Raw genomic sequence first — 19,366 nt, forward strand, 5'->3', positions numbered from 1 at the left:
GCCTGCAGACGGCTCGGTTTCGCCATCCGCTTGGGGCTCCTACTGGACTACTGGGTTCCTCGTTTTCCGCACCAGGGGTTGGTGGAGTTGCAGAGGGAGGCAGAGTGGGAGCGTATGGCGGCTCTAGCCGTCATGGCTGGCGAACCTCTGCCTCCCAAGCCGCACAGTTTCTCCGCCAGCCCGGATCCAGCTCCAGCTCCGGGACCAGCACCCCCAACCGGTGCGGCCGGCGCACCCGGGGCCGTTTCAGCCGGCGTTCCAGCCGGCGCACCCGAGGCCGTTTCAGCCGGCGTTCCAGCCGGCGCACCCGAGGCCGAATCAGCCGGCGTTCCAGCCGGCGCACCGCAGGCCGAATCAGCCGGCGTTCCAGCCGGCGCACCCCAGGCCGAATCAGCCGGCGTTCCAGCAGGCGCACCCCAGGCCGCCCGGAGACAGCGACGTGAGCCGCCGGTGGACCCGGCCCCTCGTCGCCTTCCGGAGCTGTCACCTCCGCAGCCGGTTCCAAGGCTTCGCTGCGGCTCGCCTCCGCGGCCGGTTCCAAGGCTTCGCTGCGGCTCGCCTCCGCGGCCGGTTCCAAGGCTTCGCTGCGGCTCGCCTCCGCGGCCGGTTCCAAGGCTTCGCTGCGGCTCGCCTACGCGGCCGGTTCCAAGGCTTCGCTCCGGCGCACCCGAGGCCGAGTCAGCCGGCGTTCCAGCCGGCGCACCCGAGGCCGAGTCAGCCGGCGTTCCAGCCGGCGCACCTGAGACCGAGACTCCCTGTGTTCCTACCGAGACTCCCTGCGTTCCTCCAGAGACCCTGACCTCCAGCGTTCCTCCAGAGACCCTGACCTCCAGTGTTCCTCCAGAGACCCTGACCTCCAGCGTTCCTCCAGAGACCCTGACCTCCAGCGTTCCTCCAGAGACCCTGACCTCCAGCGTTCCTCCAGAGACCCTGACCTCCAGCGTTCCTCCAGAGACCGAGACCCCCAGCGTTCCTCCAGAGACCGAGACCCCCAGCGTTCCACCCGAGACCGAGACCCCCAGCGTTCCACCCGAGACCGAGACCCCCAGCGTTCCACCCGAGACCGAGACCCCCAGCGTTCCACCCGAGACCGAGACCCCCAGCGTTCCACCCGAGACCGAGACCCCCTGCGCTCCGACCGAGACCCCCTGCGCTCCGACCGAGACCCCCTGCGCTCCGACCGAGACCCCTTGTGCTCCGACCGAGACCCCCTGTGCTCCACCAGAGACCCTGCCTCGGGGGGCTCGTCGTCGCCGTCTGTGGGCGGCCCCCGGGACTCATCGCCACCTCCAGCGCCGCGGACGGCCGCCGGACCGCCTCCGTGGTTCCCGCCTCCAGCGCCGCGGACGGCCGCCGGACCGCCTCCGTGGTTCCCGCCTCCAGCGCCGCGGACGGCCGCCGGACCGCCTCCATGGTTCCCGCCTCCAGCGCCGCGGACGGCCGCCGGACCGCCTCCGTGGTTCCCGCCTCCGGGGTTCCCGTCTCCGTGGTTCCCGCCTCCAGCGCCGCGGACGGCCGCCGGACCGCCTCCGTGGTTCCCGCCTCCAGCGCCGCGGACGGCCGCCGGACCGCCTCCGTGGTTCCCGCCTCCGTGATTCCCGCCTCCAGCGCCGCGGACGGCCGCCGGACCGCCTCTGTGGTTCCCGCCTCCAGCGCCGCGGACGACCACCGGACCACCTCCGTGGTTCCCGCCGCCGCGGACGACCACCGGACCACCTCCGTGGTTCCCGCCTCCTTTGCCTCCGCCCACCCTGTGGGTAGTTTTTTGTTTGTTTATGGACTCTTGGCCCTTCTTGTGTTTCCGCCCACGATGGTGGGTAGTTTTTTGTTTTTCTGGACTCTGGCCCCCCGTCCAGCGCCCCTCCGCCCACCCTTGTTGTGTTTTTGTTTTTTCTGGACTCTGGCCCCCCATCCGGCGCCCCTCCGCCCACCCTTGTTGTGGTTTTTTTTTTTTGGGCGTCTGGTAGCCGCCCTTGAGGGGGGGGGTACTGTCAGGATCTGTGTTTTCTGTGTTCATTTAGAGTTTTTTGTGTCCTTGCGTCTCTTCGTTGTCCTGTCCTCCCCTTGATTGTTCCCAGGTGTGTCTCGTCTCTGTGATTACCCTCCCGTGTATTTAACTCCACCTGTGTTCTTTGTTCCTCGTCGGGTCCTCGTCGAATGTGTGCTCTGTCTTCCGTGTTTCTGTCTGTTAGCGGTTGCTACCGGCGTCGAGCCCTGGCTTCAGCTCGGCCGTGCGGCCCGTTCCTAGAGTGTGTTTACCCTTCATTAAAGACATCCTTTTCATCTTACCTGGGTCTACAGCGTCTGCCTCACCAACCCTCACCACACCTTATGACACAAGCGTAATCATCCAGAAGACCAGCGTCAGCCATGGCCTTATTTAAAAGATTTATTTGAGTTAACCGGGTCAAAAAATGACTCCTGCAGATTCTGGTGCCACCTCTGCCTCCCCAGAAAGCATGAACTTCTAGCTTTCAAAAATTCACTGTAGAATCTGAAAAAACATATTGAGATAAGTTAAGTTGCTAACCGCTATCTGACATTTGGATGTGAAATTGCTTTAGGTTAGTGAAGTTTTAAGTAATTTCACCAACTTGTTGTTGAAATCGACTGCAATAAGTAAACTAAATTGTTATAAGCTAGCGTGAACTGGCCAGTAACATTGATTACTGCGGTCGGGGGCACATGGAGCACAGGATCTCCTGCCATGAATGTCCCAGGTAACCTCCTCTCTGTGCTGCTATTGCCGCATGAAGAAATGCACCACTCCTAACCAAAAACAACCAATCAGAGCTAGGAGGAGGGGCTTAGTGCTGTCAATCAAACTTGTGAACCACTGTAAATGTGCTAATGGCAGATAACATATCTTTAGAAAAGCTACACTGCAGCTTTAATCTGAAAGAAGAGCCCCCACTCACACGTCAAACAGCAGAAGAAAGGCTACATGCTCATGATGGCACATCTAAAGCTCTGCAGCTTTATTAAAGCATTCTCTTTCAATGCCCCAGTTAAATTAGCACTCAGTGACCTCTGGTATGCTAATCCAGCAAAGAGACACAGTGCTCCCCCCGCCACCACCCTTCCAACTGTGTATATTTTACTCTAAACATACATGCCTGAAGCCAGAAGGAGAAAATAAAACGGATAAAAAATTATGCTGGACCCTCTCCTGTGAGACAAAGTTTACCCAGTGGGACAGCTATAGCAAAGCGACATGCATTTCTTTTGGTCAGCTCCGCTGCCCATCTTACCAACAAAGGGTATGGCTGCATAAGCCACATTTGGCCTTTTCCTGGGGTTTTTTATTATCATACATAAACACAAAATAGTGGAAAATTTGTTTACCAATAAAAATGTGTAGAGTGATATTTCCTCCAACCAGATATGTCCCCTGATCCATATCTATCTCTGAAATGCTCCCAGTAAGAGCAGTGATGAATTTCCCTTTTAACACAAATGCAACAGACCATACAAGTCTGTACAGTGAATATTTCTCTAAATAATTCAGCTTCCTTTAAAAAAAAAAAAAATCCATATAACAACACCTATAAGGGTGGGTATCAAGATTAACGCATGCAATTAGTCTAAAAGCGTAACGGTTTATATTACACACACACACACACACACACATATATATATACAGTATATATATATATATATACAGTATATATATATATATATATATATATATATATAATTCTGTTTTTTTGACAGAAAAAGCTTGTTAATTTGTCTGTATTACCATTTTTATTATTATTATGTATTGCATTTATACTGATTGTAACCTACAGATGTAAACTAGCCTTTATGGCCAGCGCTGTTATATTTTGTGATGTGCATTGTCCCTTTTGAAATAAACAACAATCTCCATGTCAGTCTTGAAATAAATCCTCATCTATTTGTTCCCACAACTACAACTGTAGAAAATAACAGAACAGCTCTGCCAGGAAATATCTTAGATACGAGATCGGCATCGCAGAAAAAAAGATGGAGATAAAAAAAAGTTGCCTTGGGCAACAAAGGTGTCTGTGTGAACTCAACAATCAGTCATTATTACAGTGGGCTTTGCTCGTCTGGCTCCTAAAGGCTCTGACTTTCATCCGGAGTAGCGTGGAAACTAATTCTCCACTCACATTAGCCGCACTGTGGTGCCTGAGGCGCTGGGATCAGTGTTGAGTTTTAAGCCAGTGATCTTCCTGGGCTAATCTTTCTTTCGTGCCGAGATTATCCCATTCACAAAGCTGGCAAAGGGAGAGCAGTGCTTCGATACCAACAACTGCACAGGAAGGGTTACGGCAGCCGAGGCCGAACAAACACGTGTATAAATGAGCAATTAGGAGCACAGAGAAGCTGCGGTTGCTAGTTCCATCTCCTTTGTTGGAGGTTTGATGTATGAAGATTCAAGTTTGTGCTTGAATTAAGTTTCATCTGTGGCCTTGCAGAGAAAATCACATGTGGGCTTTTTTTTCATAGATGTAACATCAACTGAGGCTTCCATGTCTGTGGGACTGACAAATAATCAGGCAAGTTGTCATAATGAATAGTAACATATGCTTTTGTCTGACAGATAAAAGACAGAGGTGACAACTGAAAGTTTTGTCACAATATTTTAGCGGAACCATAGCGATGATGATAAGAACAATTTTTTGCTTCTTTTCACATAAAGAAGCAAGATTTGTATCACTAAATTGCTCACAGTAACTGCACTTAATCACATTTTCAATTATATTGATATATAATTATACCATCATGGATGGTATATAATCCATGGTATAAGTCCAATAATCTGGACAGTTTTGTCTTTTTTAAACAACATTAATTGGAATTTAATGTTGGAATTTAATTCTTATCATATTATCATATCTTACCGTGATATGCAATTCCATTTGATTCTCATCTCCCTTTGGCTCAATGTCTTCAGGTTGAATTTCAACCAGTCAGCAAACAGAAAGAAGACATTGATTTTCTGCATCGTTTTGAATCCTATTCTGCTTCTATTGGATTGTAGTTTGGCAATGGCAGCAGAGGAAGTGAATGAAGCCTTTCAGTCCATGTTGGCCACACTTTCAAATATTGAACAACTAGGCCTGTCGTGATAAACAATAAATCAATTAATCGTACGATAAATTAAAACTATCGACGTCATTTTAATTATCAGCATTATCGTCTCTTCCGGCCTTTTTCTCTTTCTGTTGATGACACCGAATGAAAATGGGCTCAACTCCGGTGTTCTCCACTGACCCTCCCTTCCTCATTTTACTTAGTGTAAAGCCCAGCGCACACGAGCTGTCGGCCGATTGTCGGCCCATTTTCAAAACCTGACAGATCACACATTACCCACAGAAATCCTAGGTATAACGGTTCCATCGGGTTCGGTCCTGCCCTGTGGTGTCCAACAATGGGCACAAAATAATGGCTACAAGTTCAGTGAACTAATTTTAAAACCAGGCATTAATCAATGCTTTACTACAATCTACCTGCAATGCATGTTGCTAGTGTCAGTGTAAAGTCCTGACTGAATGAAAATCATTATAAACTATTTATGTCACATTAACGAAGAACAGCTGAAAAGTTACTGAGTTTATCAACTGCGGTAGCAATTTCGCTCCAACTCCTCCTCTTGGCATTTCTATATTCTTTGTATGTTGAATAAACATTAATATTGTTTCCACATATCATCTCCAATGTCCGCTGGACTTTGGGTTGCAGTATCAGCTGTTTGGGATTCCTCTCTGTAATTTCCCCTCAGAAAGCGTGGAGGAGAATCCTCGCTTTCTGATTGGCTACCTGTCACATTCAACAGGCTGAGTTAACGATCCCAGTCGGGGAAAACCTCTGATTTAGATCGGAGCGGCAATGACGATCTACCGTAACACACCACACAATCTTAGAAAGACCAACGTTTTAAGATTGTCATAAGGGGAAAAATAGGAGCAAAAAATCATGTAGTGTGAACTATTGCATCAGGTAGTCGATGTGCCCATTTTCTCTATTTAAATCTAATTATTACTGAAGGGCAACATAATATACAGACTTCATAATCTGCACTCTTTTGATTGAATGCAGTATTTATTTCCACTTTGGCTTTATGTTGTTTAGTTTTTTTTTTCAAGTGAGTTTTTTGTTAATGGAGACTGAGAATCCATTTTATTTTTGTTTTTGGTTGTTTTGTTTATTTTGTTTATCAGTTCCAGTGTTCAGTGTTCTTTTGAAAATAAAGTGTATCTATCTTTGGCAGGAAATCGCATGCATTATTATGTCATTTCCATTAAATCAGTGTAAAAAGGTCTTCAAACAATATTATCGTTTATCACAATAATGTTTGAGACAATTAATCGTTGAGCAAAATTTGCTATCGTGACAGGCCTATGAACAACTCAAGGAAGAGGAAGACGAAAGCTAAAGACATGTTATTGTTAGCAAAGATATAGGGACCTATTCGCTCTGGGGTTGCCAACAGCGGCCACACCTCCAGCTAGCAATTGTTTTTCAACAGGATCCAGATGACCCCACATGCCTGTTGTAACTCTTCTGGTTTGTTGTGGCCCTCCAGGTACTTTAAGCACTACTATATAGTCTGATTAAGACACAACCTTTTCAAAATAATTTCGTGGTACACAGCATTGAATAGATTTGACTACTCATAAATAACAAAAAAATTATTCAGGTAATGCACACATTGAACATGATCCTAACTGACCGCAGTCAGCTAAATGTTTTTAACCTGAGCACTGTTTTTCAACCTGCCATATGACAAAACACAGAACTATTTATCTTTCCGTCACCAGAGCAGAGGGGAATTTTAAGAGGGTGGGAGGGTAAAGAGTGACGACGTGGCAACAAGCAAAGAAACTGGACACTGATGGCACACAGAGATAATGTGAGAACGCATGATGATGTCTGAGTCCCAGGAATGTTCTGGCCAGACAGCGGGATGAAACTAAGGTCAGACATGTGGAAAGTTAGTGTGAAAATAATTAATAATCTGGCCATTTTATTAAGTTGAGAACTACATCTCTATAAAGCGTTGCATTACATGTTTCATCCAAGTCCACTGCAAAGTAGAAAAGCACCATTAAAACCTCCCTCAAGAAGAGCAAGCAAGACCACCAGTAGATGGAAACACACAATCTCTTTTCCAATATTTGAAAAGTTTGTTCAAATTTTGCATGTAAATTGGAAACATAGCTACTGTGGCAGAGTTGAACATTGAATTCCACACCCTTGATTCAACATCACACACAACATTCTTAAAGTGAATGCAACAAAAACAACACACATACTCCTAAGAGGTCAGAAGACTTACTGCTGAAAACAAGATCTCATTAATTTTCTCACATTGTGATCAATGTTGCCTTTTTTATTCTAATACATCAGCAAGATAGGGAATAATGACAGCACCAGTTGTTGGTAGAAATTCAGATGCATATAGAATAGCTTACACTGAACAGGAAATTGATAAGTTCTATTAATTAAAAGCAAGAGTTTTGCTGTAGCAAAAGGCAGCTACAGCCTTTTGCTGAGTTGCCTTTGACCACAACTTAATGTGTATGTATGTGTATGTTGCTCTAGCCCTGAAAAAAAATCGTTTAAAGTCTGAAGAGGATATGAGAGGAGAAAGGATCTGTGTTGTCTGAGCAGTAATGGAGATGCCAGATGAGCAAACACTAGCGACAAGAGGGAGTGAAAACTAACACAGGAGATGTTAAAAGGAGGTGTGAAGTAGAGACAGAAACCTCAGAGGAAGCGGGACAGAGGTACAAACCAAAATGTGTGGAGGAGTTTAATGAGTCTCCAGTTCCATCTCAACTGTACCACGAGGGCATGACAATCCGTGTGTAAGCGTGTGTGTGTGTGTGTAGTCTAAAAACACTAGACTATGCATAATTTATCAGACAGCTGTCAGCTTTGTATTCCTATGTACTGTGGAAGGGGAGATTTTCGGCCAACAGGGACCCAGCAGGAGGAATGACAGCCACTGAAACTGTTTAATTGGAGTCAAAGCACTAAGAATGCCATCACTATCTCTCTAATGCAATTGCTTGAAAATGCTGAGCTGTTAGTAAGTCAGACATTGTGTGATATTCTTCACTAGAAAAAGACAGAAGTTTTTAACCCGTTTACTGGTTTTAACATTTTCTCAGGGGATTTCTACATATAAGATCCAGATAAATAAAAGGCTGCAATATTTTTGCTTTAGGCAGTACAAAATAACTTCATTTGTCATACTCGTGGAAAAAAAAAACGTATGATTTTGTTTTGTTGGGGAATACCGAGGTGGTTTACTCAACCGTTTAGACCACTTAGTAATTATGAATTTATGGTGTACTATGAGTTTTCTATTGGTTAAATCTGCAAAGTTTTGCTTGTTTCATAAAGTTCTCCAGAGCATAAAACTGATATTTAATGGGTATCTAAACAGGCCTGTGTGGATGCCAAGTTAACAGAGGCTTGATTGGTAATTGCCTGATTAATTTGGTTTTATGCACAGGGGTTAGTGCTGGTAGTGAACATCCTGGCTTGACCCTGCAACCTATCACCACCTGCATTTAACGCCATGACAGAATCTGGACAATTACCCCTTAACCTTTGCTTCATTAATGCCATATCCACTACACTGTTATGATGTAGTAGAGCAAAAATACCATCTAAGTGCCAATAATTTAAAAGTCAAGGCATTCCTTCAGAGGGTAAGCCATGGTGCTTGTCAACACAGTTATTAGGAGAGATATTAAAAGGAGATCATATAACTGTTACCCTTTTAAGCAAATTAAAAACTGTAAATATGTTTGTTGCTGAGTTCATACATGTATTTAGGATTTTGAATTGAAAATGTTGCTTATTTTGTTAATCATCATTATTTATTTAATTAGTTACAGACCCTGCAATTAACTCAATGAAAATCTTTAATCTAGTCTTCCCATTAACTCAAAGGCAAAATTGTCTGTAAAATGGACTCTGCTAACAATAACTACAACCCATAGGTAAGAGATACTAACCTGATGGGTTATGGATTCTAGCTAAACATGGAATAGGTTTAGCTAGAATGCCCTTGACCAGTGACAGGCTGGTTGGAACTCAAATCTAATTTTTTTTTATCAAGATCACTGAACAATGAATACACATACAGAACTACTGGCAGGAGGAAAGAATACTTTTAGTAATTTAGGTAAAGTATTTAAAATAACAGCGGAAACACAATAAGCAAAAAACTATTTCAAAGAAAACTGTTTTCTCCAATATGTTGGGACACGTCGTCAGTTATCAACGGGTAGCAACAAAAACATGTGTTAAGAGTTAAACCAACAGATTGGTTGGTCTGATACTTGCTCATTGTGTTAAGTGATTCACAATCTGAAAAGACTCAAATGTCTCCATGTTCAAGTGTCAGAGAGGGTCTAATGTCAGAATACAATTGAACACTTTGTCTCCTCAGCCCACAGTCAAAGACCGGCTCAATTCTGAGGACCTCTCTGCTGCAATGAAATGAGAGGGAATAGAGAAAATAGCTGTTTTGTTACAGTGCCTGCATGTTATGGGGAAATTGGTTTGGTTCCTTAGGTGAAATGGAAGAATGAGACAACCTGTTTGACTGAAAGTAATTTACAGCCTAATCCGACAACAAACACCACAATCTTAGTGACAGACATGTTGGTTGACATCACCCAGATGCCTCAGTGCCCTGATAGACAGCTGAGTTCGACTTCGTCAAGCCACTGCCTCAGAGGAGACGGGGTGGCAGGGCGGATGTTGAGCTTTATCCCGATCCCCATCTTTAGCCTTTCACAGGAAATTTGATGGATTGCTAGTGATGCTAACTGGATGTCTTGACCAGTCTGTAAATCTCTTTACTGTGTGACCCCTGGCCCTTTGGTCCATCCAAAGCAGTGACCTCAAAAGGCTTCTGGGCAGTGAAGACTGAATCACAGCCACCCTGTCGTTTATTTGCTGAACCAGTGAGCTGCTTCAAAGAGAGATGTTCATTCCTCTTCAGAGCTGTTAGGCTCCACTGGCTGCTAGATGACACATTCTGAACATGAGCTTTAATCATGGCTTGCTCATCAAGTGTAGTTGAAGAAAACATTGGACAAAGGGCAAGACTTTAGCAAAAAGCAGAGTTTAATATTCTCAAAAAAGAAAACAGAAGCCTCAAACAGTACTGCAGGAGGACTGTCCTCCTCTTTAGCATTTTTACTTAACTTTTAAGAAGTGTGAAATGACAAGCTGTACATGTGTGAGATTCATCAATGCATAAGTCTCATTGGATAATGGAGATAATCTGCTTAGAGTATAAGGGCTGACTTTTGGGATTAGATAGGCAAAACCTTAATGTTTCTTGTCCCTGGCCATTCGAAAGTTAACATTACTTTGAACAATGCATTTAATTATGGTCTGTAATTCCACATGGTCTTATGTAACTGCACTTACCCTAAGGCTCTGCTTCACAAATTACATAGGCTACTATAAGACTATGTACACATAGCAGTGGAAAAAGTAGCCAAACTCAGTTACTTTTTAAAAATAGAAATTTTGCTCATGCCGCCCTGGGCAATTGCCGATATCACCCATATTAGAAACCGCCACAGAATACAGGGGACTATGAATATAATATAGATAATTTTGATGAAGTACCATGGGTTTGTTAAGACCACATTTAATACTAAGAAGAATTCATTTTATAGACCATAACAGTTATACAGAATTGATCACTTATTAGATTTTATTTTATATATTTAGTTTTTCAATATTATTTTTCATGTCAATGTTAATGTCATGGGGCTGTTAAGTGACTCCATGACACTTTCAATTTGACTCATTAGGATTTGATTACAAATCAGTTTTGTTCTTCGTAATTTCTACAGTAAAACTATAATTTATAAATCAATAGACAGATCTCTATGAAGATATAATCCATGTTTCTGTTCCTTATTTGTATAATATTAAAAGGATCTGGAACTTTTGTTTTTCTAATTAAAGCACTGGTTCTTACAGTAAATGCCATTTTAGTGAAATGTTATAGAAAATACTCTGATGTCCCGTTCTCCTGAAGGCAGCACAGAGCTGCATCACAAGAAACTGAAAGAAATAATGCAGAGCAGAAGAGTTATGATTAATATAGATACAGTTCTACCCATGTTTTAATGTTGCAGAGCACAGTCTTTTGTAAATAGTTCAGCGTTTAAACTGGTAATGTTGTGAATCTTGTATTTGGCCACTTTGATTCAGATTTAGCAACTAGCATCAGGCAATGGCACAGAACAAGAAAAAGCTGATAAAGTTCCAATTAATTTGTTTATTTATTTATTTTTCACTCTGATTGGCTGCCATTAGGCCTACCGATTTTAAATTGAACATCCATTGCATTTTTCTTAGACACCTGTAAAAATGATTTCTTTTCACATGACTTTTTTACTCTTTGGGAAACTAATAATTCAGTAATGTGTTTTTCTTTCAGCAGATAACTGGCCTGTTTCTGACTCTGCCCTAAAACACTGGCAGGCACAGAGAGAAGATGGCTGCCTCAGTGCATATTGACCTAGACAATGTATACCGATAATGAATTGTATCAAAGGAGTAACATCCACCAAAATCTAGAGAGGAATCAGCTGATTCATGTCACCTTAAGCAGAACCAACACATAACATTTTCTTACTCTGACACTTTCATTCAACAATGGTTGTCTTTTTGACACTCTTTCACCAGATTTGTGGACTCTTTGACCAATTGACCATACTCTTTCCATTCTCAGAAGATGAACCGAACAGTGCTCTGTGATCCATCAAATCTCTGGATGTTGTTTCTTAACTCCATTCACTATTTGTAACTTCTGAAGGCAGTTGGTTGAAATAGATTTTATTTAGGGGTGTCAGAGTGAACAGACTGTACTGCAACATACTGTATGCCACATTTAACAGATTCTGAAAGTCAGGTGTCATTGTCCTTCCACTTCACAATAATGCTAATCCGGCATGTTGCTTCTTGTTACTTTACCACATAAAATCTTATCATGTTTGTAAAGAACTGTATATGCATGAGGATCAGATACAATTGAGACAATTTGACCTTTTTTGACAATTTGTTTTATTTGGAATCCCTTATCATGTAAATTATCACAAATGGCCTATAAATGTCTTGCTAATGTGTCCCATGACACACGTGCTCAGGACAATGCAAACCAGGTTTGACTGAAGTTAATTCAATTATCATCCACCAGGGATTCCATTTGTGCACAATGCTCCCATTATCTGCCACTGATCCAATGATGCCCCTCTAAACAGCAAGGCTTTTAAAAAAGAACATGCTAATGACATTTGCTAAATGGAAACCTCATTTGTGGGATGTGTCAATAAATGTCTTGATGTGATTGTGCCAGGTGGTTCTTGGGAGTGCAAATAAAGACATTTATGATGTTGATGTGGTATTCAGCAAATGTCATAAAGCTAAGCCAAGCACACACACATTAGGACACAAAAGACGAAACATCAGCAACAACAGAAAAACACAGTTTGTGTTGTTGGTCATAAAAGAGACTAATGTCACATTGTAGTATGGTCATTCGAAATTATGTTGAAATTGCCAGCCAAGACAAAGGTAAAACACAGCTGCAAATACGTAGAGAAGGTGGATTTCTTTTTTATGTTCTGACTTCCCCAGAAAGTCAGAGTATTTCATACCAATACGAGAAATGAAAAATGGCCAACAAATGCAGGTTTTCCTTTGATTCTCTGAACAGCATTAATCCAAATATAATTAATGAGCCCTCTTACCACTAAAACACTTTCAGATGGAGTGCAATTGATTGAAAAACGAACCAAAAACAGTCACATTCGGCCTGTTGGTACGTGCTTTCACACCCCATTCCTTTCCAAATGGAAGAGAAGAAAAGAATGCTTTTAGGGAACCAGAGCCTGTAATTTCCATCTCGTTCCAGCCTAATTTGCCGCAAAGTATCCTGCGAATGCTGCCTCCCCAGGTGAGTGCCGAAAAGAGTAGCTAGTTCATTAACGGGGAGTGAGACAAAACCATCCTGTGTGCGCAAGAAGTGGACAGACTAGGCGAGTGACAATAGAGCAGCAGACCAAAAAAGAACGACGGTTAGATGGAAGAAGAAGGGAGAGACAGCTGTAGCTTAATGAAGAGACAGTGATTACAGGAGGTAATGGGAATGGGATGTGGGTTGATCTTTGACCTTTTAGATCCCTTGGTATGTGTGACAGGCATGTGTTTAGAGGGTGGATTAAGGTAATCAAGGGTACTAATGAGAACAGAACACACATTCATGAGCCCCGACACTCCAAGAAAGCAACAGTTACTATCCAAGCCACCGACTTCCATGTTCCTGTATCTGGACAATGTCTTTACCTGTGCTGGCTTACAATGCAACACAAAAACAGGATGGAATCGAGAGAAAAGTGTTAAAAATAATCTTAAACTCAATGTTAACCCAATGCTTTAAATGAAGGAATATTCTTCAAAAAGACATAGTGCTCTGTTTATAGAACTTTGAATTAAACAAAGCTGGATGGTGGGGAATGAGAAAAAAATACTGATCTGACATGAAATAAATCATAGCCAACCATGATTACTAGTTATTCTTAAAACCCAAATTACTCATTGCAGCAATTTGATTTGTTAAAAACCACCTCCAAAATAATCAAACTCACAATACAGTCAATCCTCTGGATAATGGCTAAAACCTAGGAGTAAGCCACTCCATCCAAGCATTTGGAAACATCATAAATCTCCTGTCATCTTTGACTATCTCAAGATCCCAACAATGCTCAGCCAAAGATGTTTCTGGAATCAATCCAGGAGCCCTGAATTGAAAAGTACTGGAACTTTGACGCCACTCTCCGCAACAAATCTTACATGAACATGGACATAACGTAGCATGAATGTTGGTGCCAGACACGCTAGTATGAATATTTCCAAAAACGTCTGACCTGTTGGATTTTCATGCACAACAATAATGATAAAATGTTCTGGAAAAGATGAGCAATGCAGCGAGCTGCAGTTGTGAAGTCAGAGGTCACAGCTTCAGGCTCATAATGGTTGTGAGGGGGAGATGTCCTTTTGCACACTTTGGATCTTTCAGGACAAATCAAGCATTGTGTACACACCACAGCCCACCTGCTTATCATGTTCATCCCTGTAGGACTAATGACCTCCAGTCACCAGATCCCAATCAAACAGAACACCATTGGGAGGTGATGGAATGGGAGATTTGGGTCACAAATGATCAAAAGATAAATCTGCAGCCAGTACATGTGGAAATCAAGTCAGTATGAATCAGGTTCTCCAAGGGATGATTTCAACACCTTGCTGAATCCATACCACAAAGATTTAAGGTATTTCTTTTTTAAAGGTTTTGTTGGCTCTAGTGGCCTTTATTTGAAAGTAGTTGGACAGGAAAGAGGGTAATGAGAGAGGGGTAAGACATGCGGCAAATGTCGCCTGGCTGGGAATTGAACCTGCGACTACCACCACGAGAATTATGGCCTCAATATATGGGTCATGCTTTGCCCCTGCGCCACCACAGCACCCCGATTTAAGGTATTTCTGAAGATGAAAAGGGTTCAACAGTGTACAGTGTAGGTAGTACTATATTTGGGCACCACTAAAATGTCAGCTGAGCTAACCCTAAAGCACTAATCATAAACATTAGCCCCCCTACAGCTACATCATACAACAAGCTAATGCTAAATTGTTGACCTCAATTCCAAATATATCTGCAGTTGAAAGGCTACAACACTGGAGCACCAAAGTAATTTTGATTTTATAATTTAAACGTTCTATAATGTCCTTAGATATTGTACTCATTGTTATATCTTGTTCTCTACTGCCCATGTTTTATTTTGTTTCTGTATGTTACAAAAGAGAGAGAATGAGAGGAAATGGAACTGCTGCATAAACAGTCTTCACCCACTTCCAAATAAGAGCATGAATTAAATGTACTTGATCAATTCATGGCAGTCGATAACTAAAACTTCAACAGAGATGTCAAACTTTATTCAGTTGAAAGTTTACAAAACAGTCAAATAACTGAGTGATTAAAATTTTATCCAAATATATATATAAATATGTATAAATATATACGGTATATATACAGTACATATATATAGGGGAAGCTAAGAGCACTAAACATGTTCAAAGTTAGCAAAAGCAGTACACAAAAAACTAGCTCAACTATCAGCCCATTAGCAGGAGTGTACCCACCACTGGTGGGGTAGGCTTACTTAATTAAGTGCCGGGTAAGTGTATAATTTTACAGGATAGTCTTAAAATAGAGAAATATGGATTAAAAAAGTACTTTAAAACTACCAATAAAAACCAGTGCTGTAGTTTTGATATATTGTAGCACTTTCTGAAATGTGATTGAGATTTAACAAAAAAAACATCAGCGATCAACTATAAACAGACAAAAGACCCTAAATACAATACATATGAGAAAAATAAATATGCTTTCTAAAATTCAGAAAAACGTAGCTTAAAGAGGCCATGTGAGGAAAACAGTGACAGAGGATAAGTTGTGGATTTCAATTGACTGAATCCTTTCCGGTCTATGCTAAAAACAGAAACCCACCAGAGGAAAGCTACTACACCACAGTGTGCAAAATGGATGAATCCAGAGTGCTCTGTATTGAAGATAAATTAGTTAAAAAAACTACTTTCATATGATTCAACACCATGGTACACAAACCCATTAAAATTCCATTGCATTTCTTCCAGAAGGTAACCTATAATAGTTTTTAACTTAAAGAAGGTGAAATATTTGACATCTTTCTTTTGCTTCAGGAGAAAGGAGGGGAACAATCCCCCAGTATCCCTGCAGACACCCTGACTAAGTCAAGAGTGAGGAGGTACCTTAAAGGGTCACGCTCCGTCTGCAGAAGACAAGAACATGACTTCATCCTGAGGTCAGCGCAATCCTTTTCATCCACTTCAATAAACCCCTCACTCTGGCCTAACACCTACAAAGAGACATTTGAGCCCCATAATGAGGATGCCACATGTCCATATCACCTTTCACAGGCTCTACTTGACCGCCGCTCCTGTTGGATGGAGTCACGTTCACTGGAGCATGTCATGCCTTTTTTTTCTTTAAGTCACATGTTTGCAATTACCTTAACAGTTCACAGAACTGACTTTTTTTTGTTGCTTTAATTAAATGAGGACACATGGTGATAGGTCAGGCGGCTGGAGGAGGCAGAGGTTGGTTGTGGGGCTTTGTCCAAGACAACTGAGTGACAGGAGTGAGATTAGGCCCTGAGGGCACGCAGTTATTACTTTGTACCCGTCAGTCAGCCATGACACAGACAACCTGCTGAGAGGCTGAGGGGGGGCATGCATGTAGAGAAGAGTGAGGTGAGAGGTCCCTGGCATAGGGCACATACCCCACCACCGGATGACCTCCACTCACCTCTCTGAAAAAGAACAACCTTACATAACAATAGCTGGTGCAGAGCATCTGGCTCCTGCAAAACTACCTCAATTGTTATGAAATTACAAAAAATATCCTTGCTCAAGCAAAGATAAACGGATCGACCAATCAGTCTTCTGGACGTTGCCTGATATTAGAATTTTGCAATTTGTGATGCGCTGCTACTGGTTTTAACTGGCTCTGATTTCCCTTTTACTTTCTTTTGAATTTGCAGTCTTGTATTAAATAACCCATGGAACGGTACTGGTCTGAAGTTCAATAGTTTGGGACTTCTGGTTTACAGTGTTACTGGTGATCCAACTACTTGCAGCTGAACTAGTTGATCATTTCAGATCAGCTAAGATAACTCCACATAGAAACATGATGTGATGGACAAAAATGAAACAAAATTTTTGTATAATATTGTAAATATTCAATTCGTATTTACTTTGCAACAAGCTTATGGTTGTAAGGTGTGGTATTAGTGCCCAAATTAAGATTATTGCTAAAGCTACTTCCTTTGAAACAGGAGCCTACATTCATTCTGAAACCAGCTGATGTGATTAATTATAGACTGGCATTGTAACAGAGCGGCTGGCGTTGGCAAATAAGAAGAACAGCATTAATATAGCCTGCTTTTATTATAAAACAATCTGATGCATGTTGAACTGTGTAAGTATAGAAGTTTATAAACTTGTGCAAATTAAAAATGCTCAAGATAGTGAAAAATTGGAATTGGTGGAATCAAAAGAACATCTAATATCACTTACAGATGCTGTATAAATTTTTCTTTGAAAAAGAAAAATATATACAGCATATAGAAAAATATAAATATTTTTCTTTGAAAAATATGAGTCACATTTCACTCATAGGCATGTTATTTGTTAGGCTATCTAAGGCTTACGCTACTCTACCTGTACTAATGGACAGCAGAAAAAGAAGGAAATCAAGTGCATGGCCTGCCAAGCAATGCTAGTCTTTAGTCTCTCCAAAGCTAACACAGGGGAGTAGATAGATACATAGTTTCTTATACAACCAGTAAACCTTTAGTCATCTTTATTCAGTACTAACATTCACACCAATGTGACCTAGGAATTACTGATTGGAAAAAGATCGTAATTGTTGAGTTTTCAAAAAGCAGGTCACTACATGACTACAAAGCTGATATTTGGCCAGTTCCATCCATTATGCCATTCTCTGCTCCTCTCTTGTACAAAGTCTACCACATGCAGATAACAAGAACGCCAACAAAACAATCATTTTATTCTCCTTCACTTTGCTTCTCTTTTATTTTTTCCACAACAGTTTGTGCCAAATTTATCACTAGGTGCCAGGAGAGTCTGGACTCTCTTCCGCTGAAGGTAAAACTCTTTCAGCCTCATCCATCTCTGTCAGAGACTCTCACTACAAAGAGCTCCCTCCTCAGTCCAGCACTGAGTGTACTTCCTTATCAGCTGCTCTCAGTCACCACCCCATCATTCAGTCTGTTTCCAAGTGCAGGACAAGATGGAGGGAAAACAAAAATTGATTTTTTTTTCTCTTTTAGGGACTGAGTTTTGGACATGAGCACAGCTCAGTGGTAACTGATAAAACTCACACCAACCTATATACAGTATTTCATGTGTCTGTGAGTCAGAATCGTATTTAAACAGTAACAATATATACGTATGTATATATGTAGGTAAAAGTTGTTATAATCTAAAAAAAGGTTATGAAACAACTGCAGGACACAGGTCTCCCTCAGAGACCACATGAATTGCCCACAGAAGATTCTAAAATGTCTATTTTCAACACTGTCCTTGGTTGGAAAAAAAAATAGTTTGCTGTAGAACCTTGTAAACGTATTCCAGGAAAAAAAATACATATATAAAAATAGGGTGACATGCATTTGTTTTTAACCTCCTTTACTATCTTCTATATACTTCTTAACAAAATGTAGCGACATTAAATGATCCCTTATTAGTACACAGAATGTGCAATGCAATCTGAGGCACGTTTTATTTTGGAACAGCTGCAGGGATCAAACATTCAGGTGGAAATGTCTGTCGACAGGCTATTACTTGTGAATTCAGTAAATTGGGCTTTTATGAAGCTGAATGCTGATTCTTCATGTTTGGTTCTGGTTCTGATGCAGAGCAGACCAGAACCAGAAGACCTGAGAGGTCTGGAAGGTTGATACAATAACATCTTATTCTTGTGACCATACTGTCGGTCATTGGTCAACAACTCATGGTCCATTATCACTCCCATAAACAGCGTGCTACTGTATAATATCAACGTTCTTCTTTCACACATATGGGTCGCTTTGGGGTTGTGATCTCTTCACACAGAAGTCTGACTGTGGCTAGACTTAATTAGCAGTTTGAAGGACTACACAAGTAAAAATCATGGAAAGCAATATTCATTAGCCTGCTCATTGCTAAAGTTCAGCAGTGAGCAGGCTAATGAAAGTTGACCCACATCCCCACCCATCAGACCGTCTACAAGGCAACTGAGAAGACAATGATCATAAAACTAACACTGGGCAAGATCCTAGTAACCAAGGATACACAACTGGTTTCTGACTGTTACTATGGTAACCTGCATCCAAAAAAAGTGTCCAAGACTTCCCCTCAGTGTACCCCTGTTGGGGGTGTCAGAGGGTACATAATGCAACTTACATGGATTCAATAAACTCTTTGTTTTGTAACAAAATAGGTGATAATCTTTCTGAAGTAACACCATAGTCATATATGCTAATGCTTACCAGCTAGTCAGATCAACAGTTCTGTTCTACAGGCTGTTTACCCGGCTCGGCTGCACACAGCCATGTTACATAACCAGAAGTTATTTACCCCAATCCGCTGCTCCTTTGTGCAATGAACACTAAGGATCAGGTGAACCTCAACTGTTCTCCATCTCTCTCTGCTCGTTCTTTAGTAATGAGATTACTATTCAAACGGGAGA

At 42.0% G+C, this 19,366-nt stretch overlaps 1 protein-coding gene across 1 annotated transcript in view; it reads right to left on the reverse strand.

Annotated features, from left to right (window-relative positions):
* Positions 1-19,366, reverse strand: part of pdzrn3 (PDZ domain containing ring finger 3) — a 126,567-nt gene that overhangs the window by 26,432 nt on the left and 80,769 nt on the right. The gene's annotated exons all lie outside the window — the stretch shown is intronic.

Source organism: Xiphophorus maculatus, chromosome 20, assembly GCF_002775205.1.
Source record: "Xiphophorus maculatus strain JP 163 A chromosome 20, X_maculatus-5.0-male, whole genome shotgun sequence".
Lineage (NCBI taxonomy): Eukaryota > Metazoa > Chordata > Actinopteri > Cyprinodontiformes > Poeciliidae > Xiphophorus > Xiphophorus maculatus.